Raw genomic sequence first — 12,736 nt, 5'->3', positions numbered from 1 at the left:
TTCATACAAGTATACACACTCATCTCAAGAGTTTTCACTTCATGATGTAGAGGCAGAGGTTACTCTTGACCCCCGGAGCTCTCTTTAGGAAGAAATCGTCATAAAAATATAATATATAATAATCCCACATGACTGGCGATAGTTCGTGTTGGTCCCTTCGCAATTCTTCGCGGCGAATTCAAGAATCGCGGACCAAAATAGTCCTTGCTGCTACGCGGTGGTAACTTCAACACCCCGACTCTAGATATCTGTTTCGACCCGACAAAACCCTGCCGCCAGTGGCAAACTAGCGGCAATCCTTCAACGCGTCGCTGTATCGACGATCGACATTTACCGGCAAGTGGGCGACGTTTACGGCATGAGGAATTACACTACATTATTGTTGGAAATACTGATTTTTACAATGCAATTTATTTTTATGTTTTAGAACATATGGTACTTATTTACATGCTGAGTGTCAGTCTGCAACGACTACTTATGAAAAAATATGTAATTGACTGTGACTACAAAAGGGTTAAAAAAAATCACGGCACTGCCGCATAATCGGGGTTTACTCTATTTATAAAACATGAACAAGATCGCTTGAACCTTCTTGGAGAAAATAACCTCACCCGCAATTCTAAAATATTTCTAGATTTCTCCCAGAAAAATTACTTATGCCATATTTTAGGGTTTCCACCCCCCTTTTTTTGTCTCTTTGGGAGGCTTGACGTGTGGGTCAAGCAAGCGGACAGAAAAGAGGGAAAATCGATCCGCTTGGTGGTTTCCATTTATGAATATTTAGGCCTAGTAGTTCCATGCATTGAACTTATTATTCACAGATATAGGGAAGTATGTTTATTTATTATGTTATCTATCATTCCACACACACACACATACACACACACACAAATATTAAGGCGGGGGAGCCCTGGGTATTCTCTTGCGGGGTGGTGCATAAACGTAGCTACGCCACTGTATGTGCAACACGTGCATTTGCACGGGGTGGCAAATTCCGAAGAGTGGCAAACTGTGTCATAACTATATTATTTAAAGTAAATATTTCTTGTTGGAAACACCCCTCCGTCATGATGATGATACTTAAATTTACTAAGCTGATATATTTGAATACTACATTCGTAAATCATGTTTAGGTTGCATTAGTTTAAGGTAACGTGCACAGTGCTAAAGCAAATGGTCAAAAAAATTCCAGCATGAATTGCTTGATGTCAGATATAAGAACTCAATTCTTGAACAGTAGCAAACAGTTGTTCCATTTAGTTCGTTATCACAGATTTGATATGGAAACTAGACTTGTCTTTGTCACAAACAAGTTCCTTATCATTGAAGGTGGAAACAAGTTTAAAAAAAAAAATAAAATAAAATAAAATAAACATATATAGAAGGAAAATGAAGAAATAAAGATAAAAGAACTACTTGCACTGGTATTGAAAACTTCTATATTGTAATTGAAGCTCGATATTCAATTCCATAAAAAGGATTACCATCTTTCTTCTGCAGGTGTGTTTGCTTTATCTTTCACTAACACAATAGACTATTATTTAAAGAAAAACAACAGACTCAACGAGATTGTATAGGCCTTTCTGAGTGCGATTCGCCTCTCCTTCCCTTTCGTTATTCATGATGGGGTAACATACTTAAAAAGTTTTGTTCTTTCTGGAGGAAGGGGGCAGCAAATGATACCATTGCATGGGGCGGTAAATTGCCTAGGGTCGGCCCTGGTAGTGAGTGCAAGTTTGAATCCGATTTGGATAACATGCCCGCGCGCGAGCTCTAGTGAGCTTGAGAAGCATTAAGAGCAGAGAGCATCAGATCGAGTTCTATTGGGTAACCAGCCCGAGCTCGATTTGTACTTAGGGTACCGAGCCTAACAAAGTAACAGCGAGCCCTACCCGCAGTAAAAACAGTGAGCCTGAACCGCATATCGAGTAGTTAGTACGCCGCCCAGGAAACAGAATGCAAATATGTCCATCTGAGCTCAAAGGTATAATTAGAATATAGATTTTTCCTCTTTCCGACTCCGAAGTACTAAGACGCAACATGAATTCTTAGAAGCGTTGACATCTGAATTGAAATGTTTCCATTGCATGACTCTACATGTTAAGAATCCTAATTCGAATGTCATGCTTGTAAACAAGGAAAAACAGGCCATAATTAGCCAATATTTCTTTTCGTGCTGAAAGCTTTTTTTACCTCTTTAACGAACAACATATCGTGCTACAAGGTATTTGGTCACCTTCAGATACAAATACCTTTGTATTTTACGAGGATTAGTGTTAAAACAATATTGTTCATAAGGAAAGGAAGTCGCGTGTTTAAAATTCAGAGCAAGGTCATTTATTATATCCTGTTTTCTAAAATATATCAATTGTTTCTGACATGTCACAGAGAAATGTTTCTTCACCAGATTAGTATAAATTCTCTTTTTTGACATAATTTTTTTTCCTCGTACAATCACGTTTTAAAGAAAAAAAGTGAAAATCAACTTGTTTATCAAAAACTCTGCACTTTTATCAGGTGGACTTTATGGTTCAGTGGTGGAGCGCTCATCTACGGTGCAAAGAGAAGGGAAATAGTAGCTTGTTCTACTGCAACAAGGCACATACAAATGCACTGTACATGTCACCTACATGGAGAATTTGTGCTATATACAATAATATCAATAAGAGTTATAAAGATGTAGACATATTTAATTATTCTAATAGGTCATTTAAAAAACTCGTATTGAATGTTTTATTTTTTAAAAAAACAAGAATTTTAAGAAAGTTAAAAATTAATAAAAAGATTGCCATCTTGGTCGATAATTAGTTTTTGGATCAGGGGCCACAAAATTTTTGAACGGCCCCTAAGTCGAGTTTTCGTATTTTCTTTAGAATAAGCAGATCATAGTAAGTTAAATGATAGTTTGGGTTTGGCTACACTGTATGTATTCTCCAGATACAAGGCGTACAAGAAAATTTTTGATTGAAAATATATTGGATGTTTTGATGAAAAAGAAAGAAGAAAAAAGGGAGAAAGGTTAAGGAAAAGGTATTATTTTCAATTTAATATTCTATATTGAAGCATCAGCATCATTATAACATAAATTTTGTATTCAAGTTTTATATTATAGTCTAACATTATGTATTCCAGTTTCATATGTTGACATGGGGCCGTGGTGGCTCAGTGGACGCCGGTGGGTGTAGCCGAGCGGTCTGAGGCGTAAGGCTGATGATTGTAAGGTGAAGCCCATTGGGGGTTCGAGTCCCTCTGTAGTAGCAAGGGTGGAATTTTAACTGTCCTCGATGTTTCTGTGTTCGTGTCCCTGTCGTGTCTAGTAGTCCTGAAAAGTGGTTGAAGTAGAAAATGTCAGGAAGTTTTTTAAAGAGAGAGAGAAAAAAAGTGGTAGAGCGTTCACCTCTGGTGCTTGGGGTCCCGAGTTCGATCCCAGCCCCGCCAAGCGAACTTTGTGGTGGACAAACACCGTGTGCGTGGGTTTTCTCGGGGTTCTCCCGTTTCCTTCCACTTTCTTCATTCCACCATTTCATTCATTATTCATCATCACCGTCTCCTTTAGCCTAACCGGCATAACCGTGGGACATAAAACTCAAAGATTTCATTTCATTTTTTCATATGTAGACACGTAATTGGACAGTAATGCCTGTTGTCCCGATAAATAAATAAATATATTTTAAGAGGGCGAAGGAGTGCGCCACAGCGGCCGGAATATTGGTGTTCAATTTAACATGGGATCTCAACCATTTTTTAGGCAAATCATGGTTTCATTTCGTTCTTTCGCAAAAATATCTCAGTAGCGCACTAAATATGATGCATCTCATTTTAAAGGTGCAATTTGAACGCTGTGCGTGATATTTTCTTCTTATAAATGCAGATAATTATAATCCAAATTCCCATAAGAAAATGATCAAAATCAGACTGAAAAGTCTTCTGTTTTTTTACAGTAAGGAAAAGAGCTAAAAACTCCGGACTTTTTTGAGAATGGAGTACAATCTTTGTATTTGTGCGCTACTGTACTATTTTTTCGCTGTTTCCAAAGACATCCATTTCACAATCGATAAGAAATTATATCCTTCATCATTGAATCTACAGAAATCAGAAATCAGATTTTTTCGTGTTCACGTACTTGGCCGTCTAACTGCTAGATGGCACTATAGTCATTCCTCATCCCACTTTCCTTCTCAGCGGGAGCCAGTCCTTTTGAAAACCTACTTTGAACTTCTTAACAGGGGCGGGAGAAAGGAAATCATTGTGAAGAACGGAAACTTCAAACACGAAGAATGGCAAAATTTATGACCTCTTTGGTTGATGGTTTCTGTTTCAGCAGTACAGTGTGTTTGTAGATGGTTTCTATGAGAAGAAGTAATTTGTGTTTGTAGCGATAAAGTCAACCTTTCGACAGAGATTTGTGAAGGAGAAGCCGAACCAAAGTCTTCGTTTATCTAATCCAAGAAAGAAATGAAAACTTCCTGCAGGACTGAGAATATACATACAAGAGAAAAGATAAAATACAATATTATAATCTTATTATAATAATCGAGTAGATTAATTCCCGAAATATTCTTTGTTTACCTGTCAAAAAATCAAGAATAATATGGTATAAAGCTCTTTCATCAGCTTCCATCGTACAACATACTAGACACGCACATTTATATACATACATGTACATATATATATATATATAGTGGCGGATCCAGGATATGATCAAGGGAGGAGGTAAGCCATAGTTTGCCTCTTTATCCAGAGTAAACAGGATTGAAGCCCATTTTATCCAGTGTATACCTGAGCGTCAAGGGGGGGGGGGCTATAGCCTCTATAGCCACCCTTGGATCCGCGCCTGTATATGTATACTATTTACTGTGCCGGAGTTACGTGTAAGCGAAACGAGCTATAGCTTAGGGCCCCGCTCTCTTGGGGGCCCCAAAATCTAAAGAAAAATTGGATTTCTAAAATATAAGAAAATTTTAAAAAATAAAGTAAAATTTATATATACGTAGCAACAGTGCTTCCTGCTGTGTAGCCTACGTTCGTGTAATTAATAGGGCTCCTTCTACCAGTCTGCTTCCTAAATTATCTCTAGTTTCTTCATTGCTGTATGTAGGGTGCGTATGTTCATCTGGACACATAAAGGACCCCATTACCTTCAACAGCTTGGGGCCCCACTAAACCTAAATCCGACTCTGACTATTTATGCATGTTTGCTCCCTCTTTTTTCGAAGCAGTGCTTCTTTGATATTGCTTCCAATTTCGGCAGGTTTTACCAAGGGGGGAAGAGTCCTTACTCATTCCAGGCATTCAAACTAGGGACTGGACTACTTGCTTCCAACATTCTGTCCCCCATGTTTCCCGATCTGAATCAATTGTCTAAAGCCCATAAAACATTCAAATTCATATGTAGATGTTGCTCATCAGTGTCGACACCTAAATATTTCTCAATCAACGGTAGGGGTGTTTGGTATCCTCAATCTGTCTCCCTCTTATTAGCGGAGCGGTAGTAATATTCGGTAGTAATTCTTTTTAAAAAAATGTTTTTTAATGTATGTAGTAACGCATAGGAAACTAAATTTTAATATACCCTAGTAGTATAGAAACGTACCATACGGTACCTTACCAAAATAAACACCCGATGCCAAGGACGCAAACATTAACAATAATAAAAAAAGATAATAATAAACATTTTAAAGATATTCTTTCATTAATCAAGTCGCAGTTAAAAGTTTAAAAAAAATGTTTATGCGTGACTAAAAAAAAAAGGGATGCGCTCTCATATAGGCTTACAGTTACTTTATAAATTCTTAAAATGACGCACTCCATTCTTTTTATTTAGTCTTGCATAAACAAAATTATTTTTAACTTTTTAGTGGGAATTTATTAACAAAAGAATGTCTTTAAAAGGTGTCTTATCATTTTTTTTAATTCGTTGGACACCTTTTCCAAATCCTAAAGTGATATGCAACCAGGGTTACCAGGGCTGGTTAAAGGCTAGTATTTATTTTACGATAAGGAAGTTGAAAATAAAAACATATTAAAATTTGCTTTTAAAATAAATAGATATATTGCAAAGTATGAAAGTAAGAATGGAATATTGTATTGTCACCGGACTTACATCGCTCTGCAACAGTTCTTAGTTCTATGACGTCAGGAAATAAGTTCAATTTATACGAACACTTATTTAATGTTTGAAACAAACACCTGTTACATCCTTGCACACTCATGTCCAAAATGATTGTCGCATTTCTATAACTGTCTTCTTGTAAAAATATCATGTAATAATGATTTTGCAGGAGACTTTTAATACTGATACTATGTGTACAATCGGGAAATATATGTGGTAAATTTCATAGGAAAATACAGTAATTATAAATACGAAGATTAGAATGAGTAAAATAAAATGTTGCTAAATGGACACGAAAGTTTTGTTTTCGTTTTATTGTTCTTATTTACTGCTCTTTTGACATGAAATTTGCCACATACATGTCTTTGCCGATTGTACGCATACTAACATTATAAGAAATACCGGGTGAATTCGTTATCAAATTATATTCCTACAATAACATATTTATAGACATGCGACAATAATTTTGGACATGAGTGACACATCTTTTAATTCTATTGTTAATGAAGTGGTCTATTTCCCCCAATAAAAACCAACATCAAGCAGGGCATGTGCTCCCTCCTGTCCTTCTAAGCCGGCCCCCAAGGCTGAATGTAACATTGCGGCTTTTTCCTGTTATAATAGGAAAAACTCAGGATGGTCAGCAACTGGTATCGAACCCAGGACCATTCGAATGTGAAGGCGAGAGAGAGGGTAAATCTGGTGGTCATATTTTGAAAAGAAAATAAGGAAATGGATTCCACTAAAAAAATGATTCACATTGTCAATACATTTCAAATCTTTGTCTGGGTTTTCTGCCTTTCAATTCCAAGTTTTTTTTAAACCACGAAGGCTCTAAATAAATTAGAATATCGATTCTTCCCGCACTATTCTGTTATTTACCATAGGTAGAATCCTTTGAGAAAGAGACAGGCCCTCTTATTTCTTTTTTTTCTTCAGTTCTGTTCCTTCTTTTCTCTTAGCCAAAAGAAAAGAATTTCACTCTTCTGTCCCATTTACAGCCGTAACCATCCCCCTCCTCCGCTGTCCAACTTTGACCACATGCAGGGGAAAACGAAGGAAAAGGACGGGTGCATTTGCTTTGACGGCATTTCAGCGACAACCCCATCTGTTGCCAAAATAAGGAAACACTTTGAACTGCAAGGAGAAACTCTATCCTCGATTTGTCAAGGTCACTTGACTCCTGCCGGCTCTTAAGCTTCAAATTCCTCTACAGAATTCGCGACGACAGAAAATTTTAAAGTGAGTAATAACACGAATTCCCTGCTTTTAGTTGACATTTAATTTCTTTGAGAATATGGTTTTGCAGATAGTACCTGTTGTCTTTAAGTTTAAAATTCTAAAAAAGTTCCGGTTGTCCTATTGAAAGCTTTAACCTTTAGACGCCCGCAAGGGATTTTAACAAAATCATAGACTCTCACGTTGAGGTCTCTAGTTCACCCCCTAATCATCACAGAGTTATGATTCAGATACTGTTGGAAAGCTTATAGACCACAAATTCCAACTAGTCAACAACCATGCAATTCCCACTATATTCGTAGAAGGCGTAATTACGAGCTCAGCTATTGATGTTTGTCGTAAAAATAAATATAATTTACGTCAAAAAACTGAAACTCCAAAAATTAGTCAACTTTTGCTCCTCCCTACTCCCCCGTATGAGCAAGGAATACTAATATAGGATATAACAATGTAGTGGCCTACTTCATTGCTTCACATACCATTTTTTATGAGTGTACTCCCAATTAGTGGATGCCCCACAAAAAAAAAAAAAAAAACTGTTGAAAAACAAACAAAAAAAAAAACGACCTTTTCCCTCCTTCCCCTCCGTGGTATCTCTACATACATAAAATGCACACTAGCTGAAAGCTGCATAATTCAGGAATACATTGGTACCCAAATCAACTTTCTAGCTTAATTAAGGACTGAGCTATTGACGTTTAAAGCCTCAACGCAGGAGTTCCGTCAATGGGCGTTTAAAGATATTTTTTTAAAATTCTTTTCGATATGTGTAGAATTACTTTATGATACTGCAATGCTTGAGAGCTTGCGTTTTAAATAATATTTCTGTGCTTAGCATAATTCTCTTGGTCTGTCAACACACACCAGGTTGCTTTGTTTATCGTTCTTGAAGACAACACTAAGAAAGTTTCATTGTGCACAGAGTATCGTGTGTCCAACCATAAATAAATATGAATGTTCGTGGTAGCAATACGCTTCTGTAGCTAAAAATAGCCTTCTTAGTTGCGTATTTAGAATCGTTCTCAACCTCAAGGCCGCGGAGGAAGAGCAGAGACTTTAATGATGGGAGGTGAAAGCATCTCACGGCACTTCCTGCCTTGATTAGCATTTAAAGAAAGAAGATGGCGTGAAAAGCACGTGACTTATGTAACCGCTATGGTTCGTTATGTTTCAATGCATATTCCATGGACTCTAAATGGCGTATTAGTCAAACTGCTAATTGCACCCAACTCATATTTTATTTTTATAACTACAATTGTTGACTGACTTGTTTTGGTGTTTACGCTTTTATGGGATCTACAGGGTTGACGGAAAATAATCGCCTTTTGAAAATTGTTTATATCTTTTGTAAATATGAATAGACTTTCATCAAACAAAATGTGTTTTAATCCTTAAAATAGTAGGAATCGCGTCCTGTTGTTACGATTATTTTCTAACGGTGGAAGGTAATCTTTAGGCTATAAATAAAAAGGAAAGTAACTATGTTTGTGACTTAATAACTTGAACTACCCGACGGATGTCGATCAAATTTTCAACATAGATGAGGTTCGGGCGTACGATTTTCTTTTTAGCATTTCACTTTGACGGATCAACTTAGGAGAGCAGGAGGGAAAATATATAAAAATGATCAAAAATGACCGTTAGTAGTTTCGATTACATGGTTTTCGGGGTCACTGAGATGAACAGTGACACTTCCGCTGCGTCTAATTGACCTCACAATAGTAATATTTAATTTTCACTTATATATAAGGGGCGATCAGCTGAAACCCGATCAGTGGTCATAATTCATGAAATAAACTTTATTTCGAGCGGAAACTTGTACACTATCTAGAGGTGTCTATGATTAGCGTGCAGTAGAAATATTGTTCAGAAGAAGTCACCATGAGTGTTGAGACACTAACTTACAAATGCCGTCCATGTAAAATTTGGATCCACTGCGCGCACACTTTATGATACCCCCAGATCTTTCAGAATTTTCTGAGCAGTACCATAACTCATGCTTAACCCGTTCGCTATGGATTGAATACTAATGCGTCTATCCGCATTCACCTTTTCATGCGTGTCTTCTGTGGCAACAACATGGGCTTGACTAGGACGGGGATAATCAGTGGTTTGTTGACGCTCCTTCCAAAACATTCTGGCCCACTCCACCACTGTTGTTCTGGAGACGCATGCATCACCATACACGTCTTTCATACGTCGGAACACTTCAGCTGATTGACAACCTTCTGCACTCAGAAAATGGTACTCAGATGAAGGCACACTGCTCGTGTTTGGACAGTTTGGGGATCTTGAACGCCATCTTTCACTCATTTATACCTGCAAAACAGAAACACGTATCAACAATATTTCTACACACAAGACGCAGGGACATTAGCCATTACACACTATTAAACAAACAATATCCTCCTACACATTATACCAATAATACATGGAATGAACGGGTTTCAGTTAATCGCCCTTTATAGATTATTTGTTATTCTGATTTTTCATTGCGCTTCAGTAATAGTAAAAATGACTGACTAAGGGAACATAATACTGTTTTTTCTTATTTAACCCACTGAAGCGGGTAATTGACTCTAGTTAGAAATAACACAATATTTAACATTGCATCGCATATTGAATCTGGTGAATTACATCCACTGCGTAGAGCATGTTCTTTAGCAAATAGTGTCCCACTATAGTCTCCTCCCATTTTGATGTTTACCTCCGAACAAAGTTTTCTGAGGGAAAGCCTGGTAACGCGCCATGGCGATTGAAATCTTTTCAGGGTTTACCTTCCTTTCATACGGTGAATGCCGGATTGCAGCTTCAAATATACACACTCTGACTGACTTCACTCCATTTCCTTTTTCGTTCTGGTTCTTATCAGTGAGATACGGTGGTTTTCAATACAGTAGGACTGAAAATAGTACTTGGAAAATATTGGTAAGTCACGTTAACATGTTTGGACATACGACCGGGGGAATTTTTCCCTCGATACTCCCTGAAATCATCATTGATCGTTATTATTATTGATTATTTATGATTCCAGTGTAAATTAATCTCATAGGCTCTATCTGGGAGTTTAAAATAAATCAAATTTCGTAAACGAAATTTACAAATGTTTCTACGTTCTTATCTATATCACTTCCAGTACACGGTTGTTGAGTAATAGAGGTTTCCGCTGATACGAAGGGTCTCTATTTTGATTCCATGCCATATGACTATAATGGATAACATCCTGTCCCTCACGTTTCTTGGGACTCTTCTCTTTCCTCCTAGATTCTCATTCCGCCAATTCTTTCCTAGTCATTAAGTCTCATTGATCATCTGTCCTCTTTATTCTGAAGGATATATACGGTATCAGGTGGATTAGATTTTAGTGGTTTATTTTGCAGTCGCTCCCAATACTTGGATTTAAAATCAGTCAAGAGCAAAAGAATGATCTTATCTACTTTCCGGAGTTTTAAAATAGTGTATGTGACGTTATATGATAGCTTTCGCAAAAATAATTCCATTTAGACACAATATTGTGTAAGTTTACTGAGGTTTTCGCATAATCCTCACTGCTTGAAGTCAGTCAAATATGGCGGCTCACTTAAATTCTCCTCCATAACTAAGAAAATGTTCAGGATAATAACTTTCATTGAATTTTGGTCGAATATGGCGTCGTGACAATGAGAGTGTATTTCCCCGATGTTATATTTTCAAAATCAATCAACACTTTTGAAGTTATATTATTCTTATGTTAGATCTCAGGTTATAATATGCTAGAGTCATTTGAAATATAAATGTTGAAAACTATTGTAAAATGATAGGAAGAGTTCAATGCATATTCTTCAGGTGCAGGAAAACAGGTCTCTATTCTGGTTATACGCCATATACAGAAGTAATAAGTCCTATCTTAACATTGAAACAAACAACAAATCTGTATATCTTTATAAAATTGTGAATAGTAATATCGATTCTGTCGAGTTAAATTCTAATATTGTATTGCATATTCCGACAAGTAAAACTAGAACTAACAATATTAATACATTTTACTGTATGAAGTCACGAACTGATGTGCTACATAAATCCTCTATATATGACGAATCAGTACTTCTTACGATAATGTGAAATCAGTAGGTTCGGAATGAGTAATGAGGTTTTTGGAAAACGGTGTGCGTAATATGATAAATGGAGATCAGTAAACAAAAGCACTAGAAATAAGTGTATCTAAAGTAAAAATAAGTGTATCTAAAACTACATTTGTATTGGGTTACAGTATAATAGTCATAGTTAATATGCAACACTGTTATTGGGGATCATGTCTGTTGTGTTGAAATAAATAAGTAACATAGTTGTAGCATATAACAAAAAATTGTTAATAACACTAATAGTTTATAAAATATAATGGGCCTTATGCAGAGCCGTTCTTACCCGTAATTAGTGCCATACTAAAGAGTTCGAGTAACATATGTTTCCTGTAGTAGTTAGACTTTTAGTATGAATATAATCATACGTCCAAACGACTCTGCACAAGGCGGAATGTGTTTTGTTCGGGATTAGAGACTTACACCTATAGTTTCGTGTTAACATTCGTGAGCGGAAGGATCGCTTGCTTCAACAATGTACACCATTAATGTTCCATTGCAAATTGACCTTGAGGGCTGTATCTGATAATTTGCTTAATAACTTAAAATGTAAAGGAATAGATTAGAAGAGTTGTTAAATACTTTGGTTCATCAAAGCCCTATGATGGGATCTGAACATAATACCGATGTGTTTATGCTTTTTTATGTGAAATTATGAGTCAGGTTGTTCATTGCTCTTACTAAATATTATATCTACCCCAAAACTGATATGTATATTGTCTGCTCCCCAAATATGTATTAAACTAGGTAATATCTGCAAATCACTTGAAAACAAATACCGTGGGGGAGGTTTAAGTAAAGCTGTACCAAATAGCATAACGTTATACGCATGGTAGATAGGCCTGGATGCTTAGAATTAACCAAATAGTAACATTTTAAGCATAGCGATAACAACTTACAACCAATAAAGGTGTTTCAATATTTCTCCTTTATTCACAGATCATACCTGTAATATCCACCAAACTTGACATACGGGATCAATAATCACCATTCAAAGACAACACCGATCACTTAAGTGACACAGAAACGTTCATTAAATGTAATAAACGACATCCTATTAGTCACTGGTCTCAATTATTTTACATTATAGGGCACACACGTATCTAATAACAAAGCTACTTTCTGCGCTAACGGGTTTAGCCTCCATAGTTGTTACACCTACCGTCCAGTTATAATATGTAATCACACTTTCACACCAACACTGAACGTGGTGATCTCCTGATCGTAGGTTCCTGAATTCATTAGGTTGGTAGAGGAACCCGATAAT

At 36.6% G+C, this 12,736-nt stretch overlaps 1 protein-coding gene across 1 annotated transcript in view; it reads left to right on the top strand.

The window, feature by feature from the left end:
• LOC145683745 (uncharacterized) overlaps window positions 1–12,736 on the top strand; it is a 49,921-nt gene that overhangs the window by 14,034 nt on the left and 23,151 nt on the right. The gene's annotated exons all lie outside the window — the stretch shown is intronic.

This window comes from Thermobia domestica, chromosome 4 (genome assembly GCF_964235325.1).
Source record: "Thermobia domestica chromosome 4, izTheDome1.hap1.1, whole genome shotgun sequence".
NCBI classification, from domain to species: domain Eukaryota; kingdom Metazoa; phylum Arthropoda; class Insecta; order Zygentoma; family Lepismatidae; genus Thermobia; species Thermobia domestica.
The sequence above is the reverse complement of the archived record's forward strand: the minus strand, read 5'-3'. Positions and strand labels throughout refer to the sequence as shown.